The sequence below is a fragment of the Dermacentor silvarum genome, chromosome 7 (assembly GCF_013339745.2).
Source record: "Dermacentor silvarum isolate Dsil-2018 chromosome 7, BIME_Dsil_1.4, whole genome shotgun sequence".
NCBI lineage: Eukaryota > Metazoa > Arthropoda > Arachnida > Ixodida > Ixodidae > Dermacentor > Dermacentor silvarum.
This window is the reverse complement of record NC_051160.1, coordinates 174306646-174333093: the sequence shown is the minus strand read 5'-3', so window position 1 is coordinate 174333093 and position 26448 is coordinate 174306646. Positions and strand designations below refer to the sequence as shown.

General features: G+C 47.9%; 1 pseudogene; it reads left to right on the top strand.

Annotated features, from left to right (window-relative positions):
* The first annotated feature begins 147 nt into the window (after positions 1-147).
* On the top strand, positions 148-2271 carry LOC119459351 (putative nuclease HARBI1; annotated as a pseudogene).
* The last annotated feature ends 24177 nt before the right edge of the window (positions 2272-26448 follow it).

Sequence of the window (26448 nt, the reverse complement as noted above, 5' to 3'; positions counted from 1 at the left end):
CTTTCAAACGGTACGACGCGGTCGAAAAGCGCTCTCCAAGTTGCCGGTGCTGCATCGACAATGTTACCCCCGTATTCACAAACGCACCTTGACTCGACCCTCCACTCGAAATGCTCCTTGAGGGCGGCTTTTCATTTCACAAATCGCCCTCCACTCGAAACGCGCCTTGAGTGAAGGAAAGCTCGAGCGTTTTACTCGAGAATCTCAAGGTAGCCCCGCAGCTACCTTGAATCGCTCCTTCACTCGAGTGTTATGGCGGACCACGCTTCGTTTGTGGAATACGTTCTCCGCGTCGACGAGCTATTTGGTGGCGTCATGGACGACAATGACATTGCAGACGTACCGCGACAGCGGCTGAGGGATCGTCTGAATCCCATGGAACACTTTAACAACAGCGAATTTCTCGCACGCTATCGGTTCACGAAGTGTACTGTGAAGAAGCTGCTGGACTACCTTCCGCTTGAAGAGAACGCCAGCAACCGTGGTCACCCTCTTCCACCAATGCTCCAACTTCTTATCGCTCTACGATTTTATGGAGCCGGCACATTCCAAGTTGTGACGGGTGATCTAGTGAACGTGTCGCAACCGACGGTGAGCCGCGTCATCGAACGTGTGTCACGGCTAATTGCTACGCACGTGTTCCCGATCGTCGTGAAGTTTCCGAGCACCGATAACGAGTTCCGTGCGACGATGGTGGAATTCTACCGTATTGCCAAGTTTCCCGAGTAGACCGGGTGCATAGACTGCACCCACATCCGCATCAAGTCGCCGGGTGGGCCGAATGGTGAAGTTTACCGCAATCGGAAGGGTTACTTCTCCATTAATGTACAGGTAAATTGCTATACCTCTTTTTTTTTCTTTACTACGGCAGCAGTAATTCTTAAAATGAGAGTCATGTTAAATAATTTAATATGCATGACCTTCGATAAACAGTATACTGGCTAACCTAATCAATCATGGTAGAAATAAGTTTACTTGTTTACCATCCCTTTCATATTCCGGTAGCGACATAGCGCATTTCTCGACACTGCGCGGTTATTTGGAAGAGTAAATTCAGATAGGCGCACCAATTAAATAGTGCTAGATGGTTTTATTTTAGGAGAATATTCTACGTATTGTGATTCTTTGTATCTTTGAATTTCTTTGAATCGCCTAAAGGGAAGGTCACCATCATCAGCCTATATTTATATCCGCTGTAGGACGAAGGCCTCTCCCTGTGATCTTCAATTACCCCTGTCTTGCGCCTGCTTGCGTTTGCAAATTTCCTAACTTCATCACCCCACCTAGTTTTCTAGAAGAAAGGAAAGTGTATGGCCTTGCGATTTTTAAAAAGCCGCGAATACTTCTGCTCAGAAAAGAATATCATGTATGTATGAAGTGCGTGGCTTAGATTTACTTCAGCTGAGATACACAGCATAACATTTTTTTCATTAGGTCATTGCAGGGCCGAAGCTGCAATTTTTCGACGTTGTCTCTAGCTGGCCAGGATCCGTGCACGACAGTCGAATCTTCGACAACAGTCGTGCACGCGTTCTTTACGAGACCAAACGATGTGCCTGGGCTCCTACTTGGCGATGCTGGCTACGCATGCATGCCTTTCCTCATGACCCCAATGGCTGACTCCGGACGACCGAATAGCCACGAGAGCCGGTCAGTACCGCTGTATAAACCAAACAGCCTGTGGCTTTCACGATGATATGTAATTACGTACAGTTTCTTGTGCTTAATGCTTTAAGTAAACCAAACAGCCTGTGGCTTTCACAATGATACTTGTGTAATTACGTACAGTTTCTTGTGTTTAAAGCTTTCGCTAGAGCAAGCTTGATACATTTAGAGGTTCAGATGCAATTTTGCTAAATATGGCTTTGTATTATTACCTTCATATATTTGCTGCAATCTGTTTTTGCTGCACTGACTAGGCCACATCACAATAGAATTATTAGCTGCAGGAACTTTGACTACTGGCATGCTTATGATTTCAAGGTATAACGTTCGTCTCCAAGTAGTTAGCATAAGTGCAAACTAACATTGTCTGTTTTACACAGGTATCAAGCAGCTCAGATCCGCACCCGGAATACTGTGGAGAGGGCGTTCGGTGTGTGGAAGCGTCACTTCCCATGTTTAGACATGGGGCTTCAACACTTGGTGGAGCGTTCTGCAGTCGTTACGACAGCCTGTGCTGCCCTGCATAACCTGGCAGTCCTGAGGCAGGACCTAGAACCTCCAGCTGTGGTGATCCCACAACACTTGAGGCGGCAGCAGCCTGATGTGGCGAGTCAAACAGACACACTACATGGATCGCAATGCCGAAAGCGGCTTATCGCTCGAGCATTTCACTAAGGCATCATAAAAGCAAATGTTCATCTTGTTCCACCTGGATCGCAAATAAATTAGTACAGCTTGCAAACTCCGATTATGTGCAAGTAAGAGAAGCAGGAATGCCATCAAAGTTCAAGCACAATAACTGCTCTGGATGCTCCTTTAGTATTTCCGTGATATGTATATTTTTGTGCTAGTTCATGTTTTGTGTATATCATTGCTTATCTGCACCAGTAGTTGCGACCATTTACCACAGCTGTAGCTGGGTCATACTTCTTGCACATTAGAGCATAGACGTGTGTGAAAAATACAATAAAATATTTATTACTCCGCCGGCTAGTTTTGTGCAAGTTGCTGCTTCTTGGCCTCTAATTCAAGAAGCAGCATCTGGTGCTCCACGTCATTGCGCCACTTTTGCTGCTCCAGCTGCTGTTGTCGCAACTGGATTTCAATTTTGTGAAGCTCCTGCTTCCGTTCTTCATCCATCTTGTGACGACGTCGTTGCTGGAGGAGCTGCTGCCGACGCAAGCGCATCTCTAAAGAATGCAGTTCTGCTGCGTGCTCGTCATCTTTTTGAAGTGCCTTCAGTCGGGCAGCTCCTTCAGGTGCGAGCACACGCTCTATTGCTGCTATGCGGCCTCGCGCTGGTCTCAATCGTTTGTCAATGCCAGCTTGAGCTTCTGAAGCGTCCGGTTCAGCAGCAGTTGGCACTGCATGTGTCGTGTCCCTTTCTTGAGCTGGCGTTGCTGGCCCAGCTAGCTCTGGTGAAAAGCTGGTTTCAAAGGGGTCGTTCGCCGATAGCAGCACGGTACTGGGACCTGCCAAAACAGCACCTTCCTGAGCCGGTAGTGGTGGCTCAACTGGATTATCTGCACACATAAAACAAACATTGCATTGAAGCCTAGGAGGCACTACAGTTGAAAACTCATATTTATAAGCAGTGTTGATTCCACTGCTGGAACATCTTATGAGTACAACTACACATACATGCATGCACATTAATAAGACAGCCACAACAAATCAGTCACACATGGAAATGGAAGCCGCTATTGGCTCTAAACTGCAGTCCAGGCCAGCAAGTAAAAACAAAAAGTAAGCAGCTAATCTGTATGATGCCTTTCAAGTGTGTTAGTCACAGAAACAAAAAGGAAAAGTGTGTTCCTGTCTCGACTCAGTGCTGTCGTGACAACAGGCTGTAAAGCTTCACGACTGGATAGTGGTACCTGTGTAGCATGTTATTTAATATGACAGTAGATACAACTGCTCTCTATGATGTTTGCGACATATGTTAGTTACACAAACATACTGCCAAAAGAAGGCTCAATTCCACACAGATTCCAGTGCTGCTGGATACGCAAGCTATTTAGTTTTACTGCTGGCTGGAGGCATCGCAGCTGTAGTATAAAATTTTCTAACAGAAGAAACAACTTATCTGACGATGCCTGCTGCATGTTAGTCACAAAAACCAGCTGCAAAGAAGACATGTTGCCAGGAGCCAGTGGTACTGGAACAGCATGCAGCTGAGCTTTGCCGACTGAAGGCGCCCGAGCTGTAGATGACGGCATGCCCATTGCTTCTGATAGAGCGGAGACTTCCGCAGCTGGCCGTGGTACCACAGAGGTAGTGTCTGCAGATATAAAAGAAGAAGAGCTAGTGCCCCACAAGTAGGTGACGCGATCATAAAGGTCTTCATACATTGTAACTTTACTGTACGAACACTTTTGTTTGCGTGCTTGGAAACTTCTTTTTCTACATGTACATACAGGAATCATAATGAATGTGTTCATGGTATCCGCATTAAAATTGGATAACAGGTGGTAGGGGGCGCATTGTTGACAGCATGCAAACACCCAGGCATCTCGGTAAAAATAAGAGATTGAGACAGCTCGGCCAAGTGCATGCTAATTGTGTGAGACCCAAACAAATAAGAAAAAAAAGAGACTGTCCTTCATGAAACGGTGCTCCAACAGCAGCAAAGTGTTGACTGGTGGATTGAGGCATTTCAGCCATGGCAGGTGAAATGTACTGGGTTGTTGACAGGCCTGCCTTTTCCTGCACTGGAAGTGGGGCTAGGGAAGAGGGGATCTGCACATACAAAACAATCAGATTCAATTACAGCTCCAATGGTGTACAAGGCTAGCAAACTAGCCATGATGTCAGTTATTTACATTCATGACACGCAAGGACACGATAAACTTAATAAAAATGCACGCCACTTACAATAATTTGGGGAGGTAACAGCAACATACTGGCACAACATGGAATACTGCTGACAGATCGTAATGACAAACGTAAATTTTTGTGAAATAGACACACGAGCCATGTGAACTGCTGCGCCAGCTGCGTTACTTACAAACATAAATAACATAGAAACATAACATCTCACAAACAGTATACACGCATGCAGCCATAGCACAACACGCTACAACATGCCAACAGCTCTTGCCAATTCTGCCTTCAAGGCACTCGTGCATGCTGCCTTGATTGCCTGTCACCATAACTTCAATGGTACGCGCGGGTGGCAGCGACATCACTGGCTGGCTCATATGGGATCCGTCGCTGTCGTAGGGGTTTGAGAGCTGTGTCCCAATGTGCGAGGCAGCCGCCCCGACAAGCGCCAATGATGGGCTCATTGGCCGGCAGGTAGGTGGCCCACCCCCTGAGGCAGAAAAGTGTAAATGCATGTGTACATTCAAAATTACAGGCTAAAAACCAGCGAACACGTGTAAACACGACTAGCAACCTATTCGCACTGTAATGTCCTCAACATATTAGATAATACGTCGATAACCCACCAGCTACACTTTCTGAATATGCCGATAATTATTTGCATGTGCATAATGTGCGCAGGATATTTGTTGTTATACTGACACCAGCAAAAGTACTTTTTTGCGCTTTGCATAACCATTATTAATAAAGTTAGGCAGCAAAGCGGGGATACGCGGGTGTGCCGGGAGGGAAGGGAGGACTTTGTTGATGTTTCGATGATGCCGAGGCTGCATACAATTATTTTTACATATTTAGTTCAGTCGTACTCTGGAGACCTCTGCGCTGCTTCATTTTACTGAGCAAAGGCAATGTGCAATTCTCACCTGTTGCGTAGAAATCCCGCTTTTCTTCCGAATCTTTCTTTTTCCACTTCGATTTTTCGTTGTCCCACAGCTTCCGCAGCTGCACCACTGTGACGCGACGAATGCCTGGCTGGCTGTTGTATTCCTCAGTCAGCTTCTCCCAGGCACTGTCCTTGGCGCGCTTCGAAGTGTTATCAGTCTTGCGGTTTTCAATAACCGCTCTGTACCTCACCACCAGATTACGGAGCAGTTACGGAGCAGTTCCCGTTCTTCACGCGTGTAAACAAACCTGGGCGCGCCGGTTTTGCCGCCACCACGATTGACACCGTCGCCGTTGCTCATGCTCATACGAAAGAGCAAACAAACGCGCACAGAACACGATAGAAAAGCAAATTCCGGCAGCAGTAAATACAAGAGTACAGTAACAAGAGCACGCACGGACAAACGAAACATGTGATTTCTGACGGATTCTGCTCTGGCGGGACTTGGCCACGCTTGGCCAGTTTCAGCTACATCAGCGTTTCACTCATCAAAAACTATGTTGCAAGTGTCACTCATAACTTGTATTGATAAATACATTAAAGAAAACTTAATTCACTTCAAAAATTAAACATTTCCTAAACGATTGAACGTTTATTTGCTGACTTTATTGCAATATTCAGCCATATACTCTCGTTATCAGGGGCGCTTTCCAGAAGTCGCTCGCCGTTCAAGTGAAGGCCGGTTTCTCAAGTAGCCCCTTGACGGAGTAGTGCTGAAGTAGTGTTCATGAAACGCAGCGGCGCCTTGAGTGAAGGAAGGCGCGTCGCCTCGACTCGGTGAAGTCAAGGTGAAGCGCCAAGTGAAGGCGCGTTTGAGAATACGGGGGTTAGTCCCAGCCAGCGCCTCCTCTATTTTTCTAAAAATAAAGGACGCGCTGTCGCAGCATACATGCCGCTGCGTAGTGGACGAGCTCAGGCACGCTAATAATTCACATGCTTTCTTTGCGACATGCACCCAACTTTCCACAACCATGACACAAAGGCAACGCACTACCCGGCACGAAAACGTTGGTCCACATTTGCCTGGCGCGCCACGCATGAGGCGAGTTTGCAGCAAGACACAAGCTATCTTCTCGCACTATTATTGAAGCTAACTACGTCACATTTCATTACCGCAAACACAAAAACACACGATCAAACGCATCGTAGCAGCAGCGAAGCAGCTCGCACATCCAACAAGCACGTTGTAGACGGAGGAATGACAACGGCGCCACCTGTACACTAGTGAGGCTGTGGTGGCCTCCGTGATACATGCATATTAACTATAGTCGGATACAACTTTAAAAGACAGCGGCATTTGTCCCTCAAAGGCGGATGGACACGAGCCGGCACCAATAGGCGCGCACTTTAGGTGACGTCATGAGCCGGACGGCCGGTGTCCCCGCCGACGGAGAACATGCCTAACATGGCCGCCCTCGCTTCGAACTGGGCCGAGTCGCGTCAGCTCTGTGCGTCTCCCTTCGTCAGAGTGAATTCGAATTGTTTGTGGTGGTCTGTCATGCCGGAAATATTATTGTGAGCTTACGATGCACAATTTGTGCCGCGTGCGTTTGTTCTGAGCCTTGAGCCGGCGAAGAAAGATTGCAGCGAACATCGGTGGCGCTGCCCTGCGCTTCGTGTGGAAACAAGATCCCGCGGCGGCATATTGCTGCAAACAAACATCGTACGTGTTTGTTCCGTGGTGTTTTGTTTTGCTCCTAAGTGAAGTTACGACGAGGAGAGTTCGCCAAAGTCTGGTACCTACTGTGAGCGGCGGGTGTGTTTGTGTACTGTGCCCCTGCGTTTCTCGTCGGACGTGGTGAAGTGATGGAGCAAAACCATTATCAGGATAAATGAGCAAAGCGTGCGCGGATGAAACCAACCTGCGAGTTTCTAAACAGAAAAGATTTGTGAAAGCAACCTCCAACGCAAAGATTCGTTGCTGCCAGCTCAGCGTGCAAACGACCGATCGTTGGCAGCAGTGTGATAAGATAGCCGAGCGTCTAGCGGCGTCGTTCGAGTGTTGTGTAGCACCGTCGATTGATTGCTTTCCACCAATGCTAAAAATCAGTGACTAACACGCGCAGCTTGAGTGAATGCCATTGGATTGTTAACGGTCAGGCGTTTGGAAGCAGTGTTTGTTTCCTTAATGTCAGCCTGAATGCTAATTTAAAATTATGACTGATACACTGGTGCCGTTGCAAGGGAGCTTGGCATGAATTCGCGTCGCTGTGTGGCTTAGAACTCTTCGCTCACTGCACGCGCCAGCTGTAGAAAGCCTGCTGTGACACAATCGCGCATAAGTTGTGCTGTCAGCGCTCGACTTGCTTTCCGACAACACAGCTTTGCGATTTGTCGTGATATGTCGCTACTAAAAAATTCCCATGACAGTGAAGGCAACAGAGCCAATATGTACATTAAAAAGAAGTACGACAAAGTAGGCACAGCTGCTTGTGAACTGACTCCTAATAGTTCTACTCGTGTCTGCGTTAAATGTGTGTGCGTGTTTTCTTGTGTGTTTGTGTATATTTGTTATTTTGCCCTTTTTTGTATTTTAGATCTTAGTTTTCGCGTTTGTGTTCATGTGTGTCAATATGTGAGTTCTTCCGTGCGTGTATGTATTTGTTCCTATTTCTATCCTTTTATTTTTGCATTTGTTCTTGTAAGCATGCTGCAGCCACGACTTTCGACAATTCCATTAACTCGTCTCATTCAAAGCACCAAGTCCTGTGAATAGCCGGGCTGGTCTCTTTGATGTCATTAAAGCTATTCTCTCTTGTCTACCTTGCCTCCTCAGTCTGCCACCTTGCTTTGTTTTCTCCTACTATTCTGACCTTGCTTCTTGTGCTGTTGCTGCAACGAGATTAATCAACTTGCACCAAAGAAAGTTCTATCAGCTGTTACAACAGAAACATTGACAGATACAAAATGTTAAAAGCATCACGTGGCTTCCACAGTTACTTCGTCTCTTTCCCCTGTTAATGTGTTTATGCATCAGTGCATACGGTAGCTTACCAGAAGTGCACATGAAAAGGTGCCATATTGTGAAACAGCACCTTGCTATGTTGTTGCATTCAGTCTTTATAAACAGATGGTTTTGCTGCCCGTCACATGTAGTGGTACACATATATAACATTGTGCAGTGTGGTATCATTTCCTGTCATGACGCTTTCATTATTACAAATGCAGTTTTCTAGTGAATGGAGTCCAGCGAAGCAGTGCTGTGAGAGCTTTTGCAACTTTCACCATTTATTCCCCAATATCACTGTTTGAATCTGTCCGTCACTTTGCCTACGGCTTGTAATGAACAAAGTGACTCACTAAAACACGTTCAACTTTTTTCCGGTACGTAAATATGACAAAAAAATGCTAGCAAAGTTAATCACATTAATAATTGTGGTTGCATTCGCATTACTTGCTCGAGTCAGATTAATAAATTGAAAATTGGCTATGACAACACTTCAATTTTCAGTGCAGACTGCTAACGGAGCCATAAAGCGTGCTCAGACTAATTTCACTATGGGGCGCGTCAAACTCGACGGTGGCTGCCTGAATGAGCAGTTTGGGCCTCTCTAAGCAAATGATGTTTTATATTTGTTCTCTTAATCGCATTACTTGTGTGAGCCAGATAACAAAATAAACAATGCAACCACATGAATGTGCTTTGGCATTCAAGCTGCTGACAGTGGCAGTGTGGTGTTGTCTGCTGCTATTTCACCACCACTCGCTATGGCATGACTGCGATTTCCCGTGCAGACTTCTAACATAACCATAAAGCGTGCTCTGACTTCTGCTATTTCACTATGGGGCGCGTCAAACTCGACGGTGGCTGCCTGAATGAGCATTTTGGGCCTCTCTAAGCTAATGATGTTTTATATTTGTTCTCTTAATCGCATTACTTGTGTGAGCCAGATAACAAAATAAACAATGCAACCACATGAATGTGCTTTGGCATTCAAGCTGCTGACAGTGGCAGTGTGGTGTTGTCTGCTGCTATTTCACCACCACTCGCTATGGCATGACTGCGATTTCCAGTGCAGACTTCTAACATAACCATAAAGCGTGCTCTGACTTCTGCTATTTCACTATGGGGCACGTCAAACTCGACGGTGGCTGCCTGAATGAGCATTTAGGGCCTCTCTAAGCTAATGATGTTTTATATTTGTTCTCTTAATCGCATTACTTGTATGAGCCAGATAACAAAATAAACAATGCAACCACATGAATGTGCTTTGGCATTCAAGCTGCTGACAGTGTCAGTTTCGTGTTGTCTGCTGCTATTTCACCACCACTCGCTATGGCATGACTGCGATTTCTAGTGCAGACTGCTAACATAACCATAAAGCGTGCTCTGACTACTGCTATTTCACTATGGGGCACGTCAAACTCGATGGTGGCTGCCTGAATGAGCATTTTGGGCCTCTCTAAGCTAATGATGTTTTATATTTGTTCTCTTAATCGCATTACTTGTGTGAGCCAGATAACAAAATAAACAATGCAACCACATGAATGGCTGCCCGAATGAGCATTTTGAGCCCGCCAACGATAATCAGGGTTAACAATAGTGTTTCAATTCAGATATGCCAGCATTTAAATGTGTTTCTATGCCACTTCTTAAATCGAGCACAATGTGTGCAGGACGTTGCTTATCAGAATTGAGCTTCTATTATAAGCAATATGCCATAAATGGAACTGCTTATTTATTTGAGAGGTCACGGAATGGATGGTTGGCTGTTGCGAACCCACCGGCAAAATTTTGGTAGCCCTAATAAGGGCTGTTCTTTTGTTAATAAGAAGCGTTTATGCTTCGTCGAGTGGCTCAATGCCAGACAGCTCGCAGTCGGAGTCGCTTTCTTCAGTGTCATCTTCACCCAGCTGGATGATGATGGGTTGAATGTGCTCACTCCCAGACGTGTCAAGTCTGAACTTTGCCTCCAAGTCCATCACATGCTGAATGCTCTTCCTCTAGTCTTCCGCCGTTACCTGCTTGATTTTCTCCCTCAAGATGACGTCGACCGTGGACAGCTTGAAGTCTCTGTTGTCCGCAGCGATGCCATTTTTGACCTTGGCCCACACAAGCTCAATGGGATTAAATTCGCAGTGGTACGGCGGGAGCCTGAGTACAATGCAACCGGCCTTTACAGCTGTGTTGTCTACGATGTAGCTCAGAAAGCGTGACTTTACAGATGCCACCAGCTCAAGCAGCTGCTTCTTTATCATCCTTTCACCGTAGGTGATGTTCTTGCTTGTGAGCCACTCCTGTATCTTTTCCTTCTTCCAGGCTGTCGTCGGCAATTTCTCTTCTCGCCGGCTATGGTAAGGTGCATTGTCTAAAACAATGACGCTACCAGCTGGCAACTTCTGCAGAACGTCATTGAACCAGCCCTCAAAGCGATTGCCGTCCATTTCCTCGTGGTAGTCGCCTGTCTTTTGGCCTCGGAATATATCCAAGCAGCCGTCGACGAAACCATCCTCGCTGCCGATGTGCGTCACGATCAGGCGCTGACCTTTCCCAGAAGGTTGTTTTAGACCCGTCGTCAGGCCATTTGCTCGAGCGAACAGGCGTCCGCGCTTCTGCACCACGGTGTCTGTCCACACGATCGACCGAGTGTGTCCTGCCGTCACCCATGCCTCGTCCAGGTAGAAGATCTTTCGGCCTTCCACCCGGTAGCGCTCCACGTCACGGAGGTAGCGATTCCGCCAATCGGTGATGTCATCCCGGTCGATAAGCAGCGAGTTGCGGCTTCTCTTTTCGTGCTTGAAGCCGATCTCGGCAAGCAGGCGACGCACAGTACACCGCTTTAGTGATGGTAGTTCCATACGCTCCGAGAACTCGGTAGTTACCTTCTCGACCGTCGGTATCTCGTTGCGGCGAAAGAAATCGTGCACACATGATCTCAGCGCGCACAACGTGAAGCTGTCAAACTTCGCGCTGCGTCTCCTCTTCTCCGCATTGCGTGGGCGCTTTCGCGAGGGCGTCGTCAGTTTGCCACCCGAAAAATGCGAAGCTTTAACTTCCTGCCTCACCCTGAACACAGTCCTTTCGCTTACACCAAGCATGTCGGCGACAAACTTGCTCGTGTCCTCCACGCTGCGTTCAGGCTGCCTGTTACGCCAAAACGTGTAGCAGTGGAAGATCATGTTGCGTGAATCGCTGTTAAGGATGTGGCCGCTCTTGTTCTTGCCGAGGCTCCTTGGTGGTGTGGTCATCGAGGCGACACAAGGCTCGTTCGGCAACAAAGGATCGCGTTCCGATGTCACCTCGCTGGGCTCCATGGCGGAAAACTGGTACGGAATGCCGCGCGCGATCGTTCGCGAACTCACGAGATCGCAGGTTCGCAACCGCGAAAAAAAAGAAAAAAATATTAATTAAAAATAAGCCCAACACATTAAAAAAATAATGTTGTGCAAACACACAAAAAGTATATATGAATCTTATGCAATTAAGCCAGCGACTGCTACGCCCGGTGCCGTCGATCTTGCTCTGTAGCAGACGACGCACAGCGTTGTAGAAGGCACGGAGTTATTTTTCTCTCGCGATCCGGCAAGTGCGGTAGCATTTCCATCATGATAGTTTTACCAAACCACTCGTCAAGATACACAAATCTTATTTATACCGACAAATACGTGTTTTAGAAGCAGTCACATTTTTTTGAGTGGGACTATTTCTTTAGTCCCGGAGGAATTGGCTGCTGCGCTTCGGTCAACTGGGCGGGGCCTCCTCCTGTCTTCTAAAGTTGTACCCGACTATAGCCGTGTTGCGCCCAATTATGTTGCAAGACAAAAAGGTTTAGCGTAGAAATAAATTCTGTAATGTATTTTCGAGGTTCTTAAACGTGCATCCAATGCACTGTACGAGCGTTTTTACTTTCTGCCTAAAAGCAGCCGTCACGTCCTCGAGCCCAGCGGTAGGGTGGCTAGCGTAGCAACGCCGTAGCCACGGGACTACGTTAAAACACTGTAATTAAACCGTTCAAAATTATGCATGTTTATATTAAAAGGGCTGTGTGCATTGCCTGTACCTGTCATACCACCTAATACGTTTGGGTTTGTCATTACCAGCAATTGTTTAACTTGGCAGAAAACTGATTTGCATTCCGGCACAATTGGGGGGTCGCATGTCGTGCCTATATAAGGTCGTACGGTGTAAAAGGTGTAAAAAAAATGTGGTTGATCCCTCTTATATAGGAATCGGTATAGAACACGAAAGTGAAACGTGTCTTCACAGAAGTAGTGTAATGTTTATTGCACATTGATATATAATGTCTATTGGTGGTTTGTGGCTAAAGCGCCCTTAGGCGTTGATGCACCCACGCTGACGCCTGGTGGCACGTCTCCTCCATCACGACTACCAACGTCGATGACCATGAGCAACCGTCGTGCATATGGAAGCTGCACTACGCTGCACACGCTAGCACAACGCGAAAGACAAAGCACGTAACTGAATCGTCACCGAGTCAAATCAGCGCGTACAGCGCGTCGTAATTGCAGCCTCCGCGATCAACTTCAGAAACATTTTCAGAGCTAATTGCGGAGGCCACGCTCCGCTGTGCTGAGTACGGTGAACGCCACCTAGGTGGCGTTGGTAGTGCTTCTTGATGCCAGCGTCCCTTCGAATGCTGGCATCGAGGCGTCGTAGTGCTGAGACCACCGAAGCGTTCACTGTCGGTGCGCGTTAGTGTCATAATGCAGTACTTCTCTTTTCTGCTCGTAGGCGGCGGCACCGCCCCGAGCAAGAGCGCGGGTACACGGAGGAGTGTTAGATATATAAGGCGCGTCTGTGTAGCTCTCTGCAAATGCGTTTGTGGCGCAATGGGTCAATAAAGAAAAAAAAAGTTTGTGGCGCAATGGGTTAAACGCTCGGCGATCTATCGTCGCGGACCGAGAGGTCGTGGGTTCAATTTCCAAATTTTGCATGTTTGTGGAACTTTTTCTTCTGGTTTCTTTCTTTGTATTATGTTCTATGACGTATTTCCGTGACGGAAATACGTCAGTGAAGTCTTGGTGGACCCCGGCATAAAACACTTTCGTGTTAAAAATTTGCCGCGTATCTGCGTGCTTCGCTGCAAATGTCGTCGAAAGGCGATAGTCTTCTGCCGGCCGTACTACATGAGTGCTGGTCTGATCCGCGGCCACCCGTGATGCTGTTCTCGTACCATTTCCGTCCTGGCATGAAGGTTTGTTTGAACAGATTCCATTTTACCGCATTATTTCATCAAGCGGCCATTTATGTTTTGCCCTGCCTCAGACAGCGCTTCCTTTATGTTGAATCGGCCGCATCTGGCTGGCATTGATAAAATTGAGGAGGCGCTGCGTGAGACATGGACGCCATCTGGCAATACATCGGGAAACATGAGCTTGTGCAGAGGGTTTCCTTCCTCCATGGCAGAGGGCGCTTGTCGGCGCGCAGTCGGGGAACGTCGTTCGTCGGCGCGCATAGCATGGCATTTTCAGCGCAGCTTAAGAAACAAGGGTCTTTAGAGTTACGTATCTATGTATTTTCTATTAAAGGAACACACCTCCTAATACTTACCTAGTGATGTTGCGCCTCAGATATGCATAATATTTACTTTGTGATCGATAACGTTCACAAGTATGAACAGCCGTACCAGTTTAAGTAGTGTGGGCGGTAAGCAAGTGGTCCAACTTTGGCCGGGTGGCTGAATCGGGTGACAGACAGACAAACAGACAGACAGACAGACCAAATTTTCAGCGTTTAAGTTCCCCAAGAAAGACTATCGTCTTTAAAAAACTGTTAGGGATCGTGTGTTCCTAGTGATTGATCCTGAAAAACAGGAGCTGCGCGTGAAGATTCACTGGCTGGCTTTCAGCGTCACGAACGACGCTGTACGCCGCGCCTTCATGGAATTCGGAGAAGTCAAGGAAGTGACCAACGACAAGTGGAAGACTGCTGATTTTGAATCCGCTGATTCGACAAGCACCGGTTGTGCGTCTTGTCTTGTCTGTCCTCCGAGATGGAGTAAGCCTCGAGCGCTCATTCCCCATCAGATGCGAGTTGGAGGAAGAACGGTGCTGGTTGTTAACAGTTCCGGGTCGTGCGCCCATATGCCTGAGATGACACACCACAGGACATATTCGCCGTGACTGCAGAGTTCCACGCTGCGCGGAATGCAAGGCTTTCGGCCACGAACAAGCTGACTGCTCAAGATCTTATATAAGCTCGCATCGCTAGTCGCAGCGCCGCTTGCGACAGCGGTGAACTTTTAATGGACGAGGAAGACGCAGAGCGGGTGGCAGCGTCTGCAGGAACGCAGGCCGGGTCTGACGGCGGAAACGCCGGAGCGTCCTCCGAAGTAGAAAGCAGCTTCCAGGAACAGTCGCTTGCTGTTGAGACCACCGTGGTGGACGAGGCCTCGCGCACGGAGGTTTCTTGCTCCGTGGCCTCGCGCGGCGCGGGAGACGCTACACAGGCGAACGCTGCGGAATCCGACAAGAGCGACGCGGGAGACGCGACGCAGGCGGACACTGCGGGGGTTCGACAAGAGCCACTCGTCTCAGGACAACGGGGGAGACGCGTCGTCGACGCAAGCCGTGAAATGCAGTTCTGCGAACATGGATGTGGACGTTCCTGCTATAAAGCGTCGCCTCGAAGACACGGTCGATCCTGTGCGCGAGCAACGACAGCGTCAACAGGCGAAGGAAGGGAACCACGTCACCGGCAAAAAGAAATGCGTCGCGAACACTAGGCGTTCGTCGTCGCTTCAGCGCGACGACAAAACCAAGCTATAGCAACGCCGCTTTGGCGCCACTCGGCAAGACGTCGCATGGCTAAGGTAAGCGCTATGCTGTTGGCCTGATCCATCAACATTATAATGGCTTTCAACAATAACATTCGAGTAGCAACGCTAAATATACGCGGGCTTTCCTCCAACAGGAAGCAGAATTAACTTTACAGATTGATAACAGAGCACGAGCTGGATGTACTTGCCGTGCAGGAAACTAAAATAGAATCACAGGATCAGACAGACAGCATGGTGCGGAGGTTTACCAGAACTTATGATGTTTGTGTGAGCCATGCAAGAGGTTTGTCGGGAGGAAGTCTCTTGCTAATACGCCGGTGTTTGGGAGGTAGTGTTGACTCTGTTACAACTGATGATGCTGGTCGCCTAATAGTTTGCGATTTTACTCTACTTGATTGCAAATTGCGGTTTCTGTGCATTTACGCCCCATCAAATTCGAATGAACGGGATTTATTTTTTCGAAGTCTTGAACAACACCTTAAAACAGATAGATTTATAATAGCACTTGGCGACTTTAACTGCGTACTGTCAGCAAGTGACAAAACCAGTCCTACACCCTACAGAGACAGCAGTACAGACATTTTTGATCAAATCATTGAAGAACACCTCTTGGAGGATGTGGGAGAGTGTTTGGGATTAAATGCATGCGGGCGATTCACACACTTCCAAGGAATTAGCCATGCGCGGCTAGACCGTGCGTATGTATCAGCAGAGTTGTTAGCTTTCTGCCGCGAGTATAGAGTAACACACGTTTCTATTACTGACCACAGTCTAGTTAAATTCGATATTGGTAAATTGAAAGAAAGAAGCAAATTCAAATGGGAAAATTGGAAGTTTAACGACAAACTACTACATGATGACGATTTTGCAGCGCACATCGATGAAGCTGTTCAAAAATTGCTCACCATCGACGACACTACTCTGAGGGAACTGTGGGACCTGTTCAAACAAGGGGTAAAATTAAAAGCACTCGAATCTGCGAGTAGAATACAGCACGAAAAAAGGAAAGAAGAAAAATCTCTTCATGAGTGTTTGGGCATTCTAATAGCTGAAGAATGCCAACAACCAGGAATGTTTAGAGACGACGTCCTAGCCGTGAAGCAAAAGCTAGAGGCAATTGACGAGGACCGTTACCGTGGAGCAATATTGGGAGCAAGGGCTGAACGAATAGTGGCCGGTGAGACACCCACCAAACGAGCCTTTGGCATAGAGAAAAAACGTGCCCATATAAACCACATTTCGCAAATTCAATGTCAAGGAGTAATCGGCGTAGAAAAGGGCGACATTCAACGAGCTTTTTACGATTATTACAGTAACGTCTTTGTTCATAGCTCGGGCAATATTGAAGCGTTTAAAAATGAATTTTTGCATTCAATGCCAAGCATAGATGATGACGCTAAAGAGCTATTGGAAATGCCTATCTCGATTGAAGAAGTGAAAATGGCAATTGACGAGCTCAACCCTAACAAATCACCTCGTCCCGATGGGCTGACAGCAGCGTTTTATAAATCAATCAAACATAGCGTTGCTACTGTCTTGACTTCATTATTTAATAACGGTTATGACGTAGGTCTCCTGCCGCCGTCATTCTTAACTTCACATACTGTCTTGATTCCTAAAACAAAAGATGCGAGGCTCCTGAGACAGGTTTCTTCATACAGACCAATAGCGCTTACAAATGTCGATTACAAAATTTATATGAAGGTATTGGCTAAAAGATTGCAAATGGTGATAAACAAATTGGTTGGAGAACATCAAACGTGTGGAATTAAATGTCGCACAATATTAACGAATATTCACAAGGCCAGGTGCGTGCTCGAATGTTGTGATACTACAGGCGAAGGAATCGCATTGATACAACTTGATTTAGAAAAAGCTTTTGATAGAGTGCCTCACGACGTACTCCTGTGTATTTTGCAGCATGTAAACGTTGGTTCTATTATAAGAGACGGTGTTGGCCATGGCGTACAGAGGTTGCACAACACGGATTATTGTTAATAAAACAGTGGGAGAGCGCATCAAAGTGCACCGTTCTGTACGCCAGGGATGTCCCCTCTCCTCTCTACTGTCTTGCTTGTACATTGAGCCATTTTGTCTAAGCGTTATCAATAGCACCAACATTCGAAGTTTCCGTCTGCATGCAACTGAAGTACGGCTTCTTGCATACGCTGACGATATAGCTGTATTCTGTTCGAACGAAGAAAGCGTGCTTAGAGTTGTGAACATTGCAAAACATTTTTGTAGAGTCAGCGGCAGCGCTATAAACTGGGGAAAGAGCTTGGAGTTCTGGCATGGCTATTGGCTATCAACCCCAAGTATTTTTGCAAACATGTCTTCGGTGACTACGCCAGTTAAATACTTAGGTGTACCTTTGCAGCATTATAGAGACAGTGAACACTATTGGCGTGGAGAAGTTGCCGCAATACGGGAAAGCTCCGAGCGTTTTAAAGGCTTCAACCTATCTATATTTGCACGCGCCACAATTTGCAACTTGTTCCTTATTAGCAAGCTGTGGTACGTGCTGCAAGTATTACATTGCTCACGCGTTAACATTCAGAAATTGCATCGTGTTTTTACTGTTTTTGTCTGGAGTTCCACGTGGGAAAGAACTAAACGAACAAGCATTTTTAGACGTGTCCGCATAGGAGGACTTGGCCTATCACATCTGTATCTTAGACAGCTGGTGAATCGTTTTATGTTTTTTTTTTCGCAATGCTACTGAGCCCTTTTTACGAACTGTGTGCCAAGTGAGGTTAGGTAGACATCTGCCAAACTTGGCGTGTGGTCAGAAAATATGCCAGGAAGCATTTCTGCGTATATGAGAGAAGTGTACCTTTCATGTCGTATCTTACAAAATCATTTCTCACTCGAATACCTCTGTGGCGTATCGCGGAAAAAACTATACAAAGACTGATGTGATGTATTTCTTCCCACTCCCCTGTATAGAACCCAATACAATGATGGTCCAGGTCAAGACATCATAAAAAGGGTAAAAACCATGCCTGTTAGGGGAGGTGTCAAAACCTTCTTCTTTAAACTGCATACTAATACGCTAGAAGTAAAGACATATATGGAAGAAAAAGGAATGTTCGTACCTTGGGGCACTCACTGTTTATATGTAGGAAACCAGAGACAATTGAATACGTTTTTCTAGATTGTTCCGGAGGTTACTTCTTTTGGGACATACTTCAAAGAACTTTAAAAAAAGACTTACCTATAGATAGCTACGGCATTTGATTTTTACCGGTAAATAACGACGAAGGTATCCCATTCGACATCACAATGCTTCTGGGCCTACGTAGTATTTTTTTGTCAAGAATGGCCTATCGTCATGCAGATATTGACGCGCGGCCAATAAGGATGTTTCGCGGATCTGTTAGCAGAATGGTTCAAGTGTATAAACTTCATAAACCCGAACCAGACTGGCTTCCTAGGTTAGAAGGGCCGATGTACATGCCCGAGTTTTGATTGTTCCCCTTTTTCAGCCCTGGATGTGCTGATATGATTGTACACCGTATTTATGTGTGAATTGAATAAAGGCATTAAAGAAAAAAAAGGTGAACCGTGTCGTTATATGCGAACGTGTGCGTGTTGGTTCTGTCAGTGCTCTATGAATTGTTGTGTCAATGAATCTGTTCATGATTACGTCTGTGTGTAAAATGTCTATGTATGCTTGTTAATGTGACCATGTGTATTATATAAACCGAACAGTGTGACTATGTGCGTGTGTTGTTGATTCTCAAGTGCTCTATGAATTGTATGTGTACAGTTGAATACCGCTCTAAGTGTATATGACCATTGTGTGAGCTCTATTAATTAAATGTTATATTATATCTCTGAGAATTAATAGAATGTTATATAAAAAATTTGTGTGAAATATTATAATAATACGTTCACACATGTTTCGCGTGTGGGAAAAATCTTTTTGCACAACAATTTTTTTAAATGTTTTATTGCCTGTAGCCTCCGAGAACATTGCTCAGTGCGTGCGAATCTCGAAGCCTTGTATTGGCGCCCCTAGTAGCTTCAATCCTAGTTGTTAAGCCTATAGTCGTGTTGCTGGCTTCACTTGCCTGGAGTCGGCCATGTTGGTTTTGGAAAGGGAGTAACAGTTGCTCCCAGCCATGAGTGAGGAAAGTTCCTCCATTTAAAGACGAACATAGGGGACATCGCCGTTCCTCCTTTAAAGGAGCAAGGGTCACTCCTTTTTTTTTTAGAGTGCAGTCTGGATGAGCCGGTGCACTTGGTGCATAAAGCTGCTAGCCACCTGGTGGTGGCAAGAACGGGTCAGAGCTGCTCTGAGACATGAGACGGCAATGCTTCTTTTAACTATTTTTGAGTGCGCAGACGTGAAGGCGAGATTACTTTTCTTCCAGCGGGGGTTGTAAGCCCAACATACGTGTTCCCTTTCAAGCGATATCTCTAGGTCCAGCATCCTTATCTTATTATCGGAGCGATGCTCGATCGTTAGTTCTAAAGGTTTCATTACCGATTAAAGATGTCAAAAATTTCTTTCGCCCGCGAGAGCTGGCCTGTTCCGTCATTTTTGTGTAGCACAAGAAAATCATCTACAAAGCGATATACTTTAGTTACGCTGGTCGGTAGGAGGCAGCCCATGAGGCTTCTTACTCTTGAGGCTTCTTACGTACTAATGATGTACCAACCAGTCCAGACCAGCACGCTCCTTCGGGAAATTGGAGATCACAGGGAGAGGCCTTCATCCTGCAGAGGACATGAATGGGCTAATGATAATGATGATGACGATGCGCTTGCGCAGCCTCATATTGAGCTTCTGCGTGCGCCATTTCTCAACCAGCGGTTTTTTAGCCTCCAACAGATGCGCAAGACGCGAGTCCATTGCATCCACCTGTAAGTCAGTCTGGACCGTCTTGGTTGCGAGAAGCGCATCCTTCGCTAATCGCAAGAGGTCCTCAAACGCGCCATATTCGGCCTGATCAGCCTTGTGTCGCTTTCTAAGCTCGTCCCAGTCCGTCACCCGTCAATGGGGTAATGTACTGCTGGAGAGAGATCTTAGGCTTCCTAAACCCCGCGCAGTTCCACTGCCAAAAGGCAAACTCATCTGCGCTGGGAGCCATGATTGCCAGCACTGTTTTGCCGACTTCTCGGTACGTTCTTAAATACGGGGGCCTGAGCCATTGGCATACCGGGCCCACCTGGGTAACCAGTGAGACGGGCGTCACCAGGACGACAAAAGAATTCTCGCCGAGACCAAGCCTGCTTTCGATTAGTGGGAATTTACGTGCTGCGATGTCAAAACATTCCACTTGCCGCACTACCGACTTCTGCAAATCCATGATTACTCCAAGGACGGCTGAGTCGGATACCGCCGCAACCTCTCCTTGCGCGCCTATCCTGCGCTTAGCCGGATGCAGCTCCGCTGACGGAGGCCGTGCCGGCGGCTGTGCTGAATTCCTGAACTTCGAACTCGACCCTCATCTGTTGAAGCTGAGCTTTCATGGTAGCGTTCTCCTGAATTAGAAAGGCGACCCTACGGTCTTCCTTGTGTTCTGACAGTGCCGCGTGCTTTACATGTGCTGGCTGCTGCAACAGCCTTGGCTAGGCTCGATCTTCCCAGGTGGTGGAGCCTCTTGGATGCGCACCCTGGAGCAGGAGCACCCTATGGAGCGAGATCGTCCCCGGGAGCAGCTGCTGCGCCTCCCAAGAGCTGGCGAGGTAGAGCGCGTTCTCGCAGGTGGTGCCATGCTTCAATCCCGTGGTGTCAGACCCGCCTGGGCCAGTAGGTGTTTCTTTGCGCTTTCTACGCCGTCTTCTTTGTCTCACCGCGAAGGGGACTTGGTAACTATGCTTGCAAGGCTTGTCTGCCGCTAGATGTGCTCCCCTCCTCCCCCCCCCCCCCACACGAGGCACATTTCGGCTGGCATTAGTGGTCCTCCGCAGGGTCATTGGTACCACACCCGTGGCACACTTTCTTCTTCGGGGTGGGGCAAACATCGGCGCGATGGCCGAGAGCCCCACAATCATAACAAATATCAGTCTGTCTCTTGTACAAAGTACCCTTTAGCGTACTCGTGCCATACATAACATAGTTAGGTACCTTTAGTCTACTGAAGAGAACGATGACCGTAGTCGTTTCCTTGATGCGAGGCACCTCCATGATTTTAGGGTTACGCTGGTTGACGATCATGGTCGCCAACTGCTGCACGCCAATGTCCACGTCGGCACCTCGGACGACGCCTTTGCAGGTATCGTCGGAGGCTGTGGTGTAGGCAGAGACATGATCGATACTCAGTCGAGCCGAGCCTGATGAGGCGCAACGCCGCGTAGGCGCCCGCATTCTTGGAGTCTGGGTTACAAACCACAAGAATATTCTGAGTTAAGTTCGGACAGACGGTATTCTCCCCTGTTTCCTCGGAGGCAGTGTTGTACACGTTCCTCTAAAACAGGAACGAAAGCTGGTTCCTCGTTCTCTTCCGATTTTGAAAGGAGTTCCCGTTAGAATTTCCTTTAATGCGAAAGGAACGCGTTCCAGTAACACTTCGAACATTGGAGCGTGTCGTTACATTGACGTTACATTTAATTTTTTAGTTAATATATAGTGTCAGATAATCCTGGAGCGAAAAAAAGTGAGTAATTTAAAACTCACGTAGAACTACGTAATTGTACGCATTTGAACATTGCCGGCAGCAGATTACCTGGAGATAAAAAGAATCTAAAGAAACCCACCTACAGAAATTTTGTCAGGGAGCACCGGACATACCTAACTGCAACTTTGGTGCTCGTCTATTACAAGTGCAACACATAAGCCACTTTCCATTTCGGTCTTCAAATGCGCAGTCAGGATACTGCGCTTCAGATGTGCAAATAGAAATTTACTCACATGCACCAATATAATTAAATACCTTGCACAAGAAACCGCATCGAAAGGAACAATACATAGGCAGTTAATGAATGCTGATTCAATATTGCTGTTGAGTGGGCAAAAATATCCAGAATACATATTCGCAACTTAGTAAAGTCCCTTTCTGAACTCAGCAATATAACGGAGAACTCAAGAAAAAAAATTAGGGGCAGGTTTACAGTAGTGGTGCGAAGACTGGGCAAACAGTGAAGCTGGCGACCCCACCTAGCTTTATCTTGGTTCGTCCAAGTTTTTGCGAGGTTATGCTCCGAGACTCGGCCACTTTTTGCGCAAGAATACCCCGGAATCATCGACAGCCCAAGGAACCACGAACACTCGGTCATTAAAGTATCTGCACGCTTCTGGACGCTCAAACACTTTTGCTCGGTTTCTCAGGCTCTAACTCCGGATCTTCTGCGAATCGCCAACGTTTCGCCGCTTCGGTGGCACGATACTCGGGATTGGACCGAAGTCGTCTCACTCGCTGTCGAGTAGCGGCGCGGCGCATTTCGGGCCGCGCTTCCTCTTCTTCCGGAGCGATGCTCTTCTTCGGTCACCCCATGTTCGCTGCCATGTGCTCGGCGCAGAGACGGCGGGGATTTTGTACCGCCGAGGCAGCGACACGGAGATATATGTCCCGTGGGTCGGCGTAGTGACGTCACCGCTTAGCTCCACGTCTGGGCAGCCGCGGCAACCACTCCGCACGGCGCGTTGACGTCATGGCTCGGCGAAGCTAACGCTAGAGTGTACTAGAATGGGAGAGTGGGTCCAGCGGACGCCTTGGCAAGCGCCGAGGGTGAAGCAAAAAACGCGGAAAGTGTGGCGGCGCTGTCATCGCCTTATTCTAAATCTCCGGCCAATAAACGTTGGCTCCGGCTGTTTCGGCAGCGCTCATTGGTTGAGGCGAGCTCGCCGGCTGAGTAACTCTCGTCTGCTCGACGTACCGTCGTTGTTGCGTGGTTTGCCTTCTTTCCGCCGCTTTTTCCATTTTATTTACAATAGATTGGTGGGGAATAATCTCAGTGTTATCGCCACCGAGTATCTGCCTGTCCAAGCTCCATGCAGCTGCGGTAGGGTCTCCGACGCGACTAGCGTCCGGCCGGCGAGTGGGACCACTCATTCGGGAGAAAGCGACGGTAGCGCCACCTATATTTTCAATAAAAAATGTCTCAGCGCAGAGCCCCATTGGACCCACTCCCCAATATAGTACTCTACCAATGCCTCCTAAGGAAGCATTGACTCTACTAACGCGAGGCATGACGTCACGTTTCACGCAGCTGTGGCGAGGTTCGGCGCGGTCAGCGCAGCTGGGGCGAAGCGTTGCTAGGCGACGCATGGTGACGGTTTGCCGTGAGGTTTTGCGGTACACTTGACGGACCATCCTCGAGCTTAAACAGCTTCACTAGTTCACACAGGTATCTGCCATTGCGCTTGGACCCTTTCTGCACTACCTCCAGGTTCGCCCACATTTCGGACCTACACCACCGAACTATCTCCAGCTTAGTAGCTCGGAATACCTCCAACTACCTCCAGCAAAAAAATGCACCATAGTCACGTGACAGGCAAGCGGCAGTTCCTTGCGCCTCGCGCAGTGGCCCATCCGCCCTGCATGATGTGCTGCGTACATGCGTGCATCTATTGAGTGTCATGCAACGTTTACAGAAGGAACGGCGTTCCGTCTGTCGTTCCTTCGTAAACCTAACGAGTTACCGTTACAGTTCCACCGACCGTTAACAGAATGGTGGCGTTCTTCCGTTCCTCGCAAAATGAAATAGTTCCAGGAACGCCGTTCCGTACAACACTGCGCGGGAAATAGTTTCGCCGCCGTCGCCAGGGCTTAGACGAATCTGGCTAACCTTCTTAAGATCCCGGCCTCCCTTGGCTCGGACAATGACTCGAATATGGCTCCGCGGCAAGCGGGGGAGCCTCGACGCGGTCGCAAGGCGCCGGGTGACGCCCTGTCCGTTGGCCGTGCGGCGGGCAGCCGTGCCGTAACTTTCAGTAGAAACACCCTCTTCCTGCTGGGGAGAACGCTTATTCTTGCTTAAAGCGGTCCGCCACCCAGGCGTGTCAGCTTCTTCGCGGGGAAGAGCTTCCCCTTCGACCATCTCCGCCTCCAGCATGATGCCGTTCCGACGGCGCGGGCGGGCGTCCGGCCGTACTTCTCGCCGCTCATAATCCCACAGCTAGGGTTAGCGGGAGAATCGGCAAGAGGAAACTTCAATGTCCCGAAAACAAAGCCTACCGGGTCAAAAACGGGCTCGGTAGAATCCTCTCGACGAGATCTGTCGAGTGGTGCAAAAAATCTTGAGGATTGAAGCCAATTTTCCGATCGCAATCATTCGAACAAGACGGAGCCGGCGGAGTCGCGTCCGTACGTGTCGGCTGCCCTGCGTTTCTCCCAGAAAACGGCGCGCTTCCTTCCCGCTCCCTTCCCTTGCGTGCGCGATATTGAGCCGCGATCGCCGGCACCGTCGCCGCGCACCGTATGCTGCATGTGCGAGTGAAAGCACGCGACGGGAGATGACGATCGCAGCTCAATCTGGCGCGCGCAAGGGAAGAATGCGAAGAGAAAAGGCGACGTCTTCCGTTGCACGGAAGGCCGTGGGGGGTATGGGAGGGAGGAAGGCAGCGTTGTGCTCCGGCTGCAGGTGCGTATTTCGCGACCGCGCGCGATAGGGAGGAAAGCGGGGAGGCAGCGTGGGATCGGAGGGGTTGGCTTCTACTCCGCCAGAAACTGCGTACATTGCGCGGCCGCGCGCGGTCGTGCGTGCCGTATATTGAAAGCGATCTGCAGACGGCTCATACCTTTGTGCATGCTGTGTTCCCGCCGCTCAGTTTGTGTTGAAGCGATAGACGGCACGAAGGTCCCTGCGCTCGCGGCTGAACCGCGCTTGCTCACGCCAGCGTTTTGACAGTGAGCGTCCGCAGTCATCGAGTGTGATGTGTTCATGGTTGTGTGTTCGCGCTGAAACCATGCTTGTTAATCCAGTTAGTAGGCGAATGTTTCCAAGTTTATACGGCCGATAAAGCTATTATCCTGGTAGAAACGATGAAACCCAGCCGATAAGACGCAAACACCAGGAGAGACGTAGGTGGACACATGCTATTGTCCTTACTTCAAATAGCTGTCTACTAATTTGCCATCGCAATCGATGTTTCGCCTTCAGGTGAAACTGCGACCTTTTTTTCTGAAATTTGTGCTCTTCTCGAAATACATATTGAAAAATAACCTGTTTAAATATTGGTTTTCAATTGATGAGCTTAATTTTTAGATTTTATTCTTGCAGCGCAAAAAAAAAACACACGGACGTAGAAATAGAACGGAGACATACACAGGCGCTACTTCCAACAACTGTGTGCGTCGCCATTCTTCTTCTACGTCCGTGTCTTTCTTTTTTTTTTTGCTTTACAAGAAGAAAATCTGCAGACATGTTACACCAACAAGGCCAAATGTCTACACTGGTGGACTTAATTTTTAGTATGCGGTGTTTCGATGGTGATAATAACTTATTCGCATCCCATTTGAAACACAGTGGTGACAAGTCACCTAGCCTGCTCGAGCTAGTAATGTATGCTATATCCAGGTCACAGTCCCCAACAGGGACTGCAGTACCCTCAGGAGGACGTCACGGGCGCAGGCCACAAGAAACTTCAGAAGCATGCACACTTTATTTGGCGGAATTGGCGAAATTCCAAATTATGCCCATCAAGTGAAACAATATCAGCGAAGCCGAGAGCACAGTGGGCGGCTCCTCGTAGATAAAAAAATGCACTGAATTCGCACCACTCGTACAATGTCAATAAATAGGTCTGTCTTGCTACCTAAGTGACGACAATTTTAACTACCTTTTCTAGGTAACAAGCGCGTCCTGCGCGTTAACCAAAGCGTGACACCGCAGGAAAGATGCAGATGCAAAGAACAAGAGTATCGCGAACAGAAAGCGGTGACAACAATTCTTTGGCGCATTTCGCTTTTTAGTCTTAGATAAACTCATGTCGGCCCGGCCAATTTGTTTTCCTAGAATGTGTGCTATTACCAACCGTTTTCTTTTTTGCAGGTATTCTGGCAGGCTGACATTTCCTGGGAGAGTGAATGTCACTCAATAGCCATTTTGCTGGAGCTCTGTTCTTGCCCATTCGAAATTGATGAAGACATTATGAATTTATACACTGCAATTGAGACCAATAAAATTGTATCCACGCAGCTACAGTTTCGCAAAGTTATAGTGTTTCTTTGATATACCCCTAGGTCATTTCGCGGCAATAGGAAGCATACATGAATGCGGAATTTAAAAAGTGCGCGAGCGCTAGTAGCGGAAAAAATTAAGGAGAAATACTCTAATTTCAAGCCTACAGTCGAACGATCGCGTAGAAAACATTTGTGCAGCAGCAGC